This window comes from Limulus polyphemus, unplaced genomic scaffold (genome assembly GCF_000517525.1).
Source record: "Limulus polyphemus unplaced genomic scaffold, Limulus_polyphemus-2.1.2 Scaffold145, whole genome shotgun sequence".
Taxonomy (NCBI): Eukaryota; Metazoa; Arthropoda; class Merostomata; order Xiphosura; family Limulidae; genus Limulus; species Limulus polyphemus.
The window spans coordinates 977,265-979,315 of record NW_013665755.1 but is presented as its reverse complement, the minus strand read 5'-3'; positions in this window follow the sequence as shown (position 1 = coordinate 979,315).

Genomic DNA, 2,051 nt, shown 5'->3' with positions numbered 1-2,051 from the left:
AAAAGTAATAAGGTATTTTCTTTTCTTAACTAATTTATTTCGTTATCTCTGATTATTATGTAATCTGCAAGCAAGTTATGAAACATTTAATTGGCTTACATGTGAATATGATAAGTTTTTGGACTGCATTGTTGTCCTATGAATAAATATTTTATGTAAAAATGACTAAATTTTATATTTGTGCTACAGTTTATGTTGTTTTTTCTATAAATGTAAAAAGGTCAGAAGAATGATACCTGTTTTTGTTGCTTGAGCAAGATCATTTCTCTACAAGTGCGCACACACTAATACCTTTTCCTTTTTGTGTTGTGCTTAATTATCAACCACCTGTCACATCTAACAAGTCAAAATTTCAAAAGATTGTGAAGAAGCAAAGGTACAATTTATTTATATTCTCCTGACTCGATGGTAAGCTCGAGCGCTTGTGATGTGAAAATATAAGGTTCTATATCTGTGGTGTGCACAGTGTGGATAGTTCATTGTATAGCTTTTAAAGTGCAAAAACGACATTCTAGAGCTGACAATACTAGTCCGACAATTAATCTCCGATCAAGCCTTTATTTTATTAGTCTGTAGGTTATTTTAATGAGCAGATTAAAAAGAGTAAAAAAAAACAAAAACAAAAAAACTGGAAGTAAGTATATGGAAAATAAGACTTTGAATTTTCATGTTACAAAATAATTTAAAGAGTTCGGATATTAAGAACGTCAAAAATATTATGGTGATGAATAATATTCTTCATCTAACTTAAGTCTCGCCTTTGGAATTTCTTTAAAAGCTCCTTAAAATATTTAAACTATTTTTGGAAGAAGTGCAGTGACGGACATAGTTTTATTTATTCACGTCTTGCTACATCAAACATTTGTTTGTTAGTAATTAAGCACAAAGCTGCACAGTGGGCTATCTGTGCTCTGCCCACCACGGGTATCAAAACCCGGATTCTAGCGTTGTAAGTCCGCAGATATACCGCTGTGCCACTGGGGGGAAGCTACATTAAACAATAACAACTTTACTACGATATCTGTATTTAGGTGTATTAGGGAAGCTACACATTTTAAATATTCTATTTTAAATATACGACAAGGGAAATGCAACATGTTTGCCAAGATAGACTTTGATCCTTAAAGAACGTATATCAGGCAGGCGGTAGCACTGCCTATGTAGGGATGGCTCAGGTTGTTTATCGAAATGGTATTTTAAATATCTCCTCAATAGGTCATCAGAACTTTACAATACTATACAGTGTTTCCTTTTGTAACATATCTATGTAATGACTGAGTCACAAGTTCTGGGAATGTCTGTAAATATCATATCAAACATTTTGAATTTCTTTATCTTCTTTCTTCTGCTTCTTTTTTATTACATGATACTCAAAAACTAAAACAATGGTGTCAACCAATTTCATTGAGGTAGCGTAGTTTCAAACGAAATATCCGCTTCTGTAAGTATTATTAATAACTAGTATTAATAAAAAAGAAACACAATTATAATGAAAATGATGTTATCATTTTCCTTTGTAGTTGACTTTCTTATAAAAATTTGACGTTTCTTTAAGAAACTTAAATACAGGTTGAAACCAGAATTACCAACCAAACTCGTATTGTTTGTTTTTTTGAATTTCGCGCAAAGCTACACGAGGGCTATCTACGCTAGCCGTCCCTAATTTAGCAGCGTAAGACTAGAGGGAAGGCAGCTAGTCATCAACACCCACCGCCAACTCTTGGGCTACTCTTTTACCAACGAATAGTGGGATTGACCGTCACATTATAACGCCCCCACGGCTGAAAGGGCGAGCATGTTTAGTGTGACGGGGATTCGAACCCACGACCCTCGGATTGCGAGTTGAGCGCCCTAACCACCTGACCATGCCGGGCCTGAAACTCGTCTTCAGAACTTTGTTATCGATACGACCTTCCGACGTTCATTGCGTTAAAAAAGAAGCAAACAAGTAAAGAAAAACTTTTCTAAAATGAAGTAAATGTAGGGATGGCTAATACCAGTCCTTAAGAAACAATGCAAACAAGATGTATATATATATATATATATATATA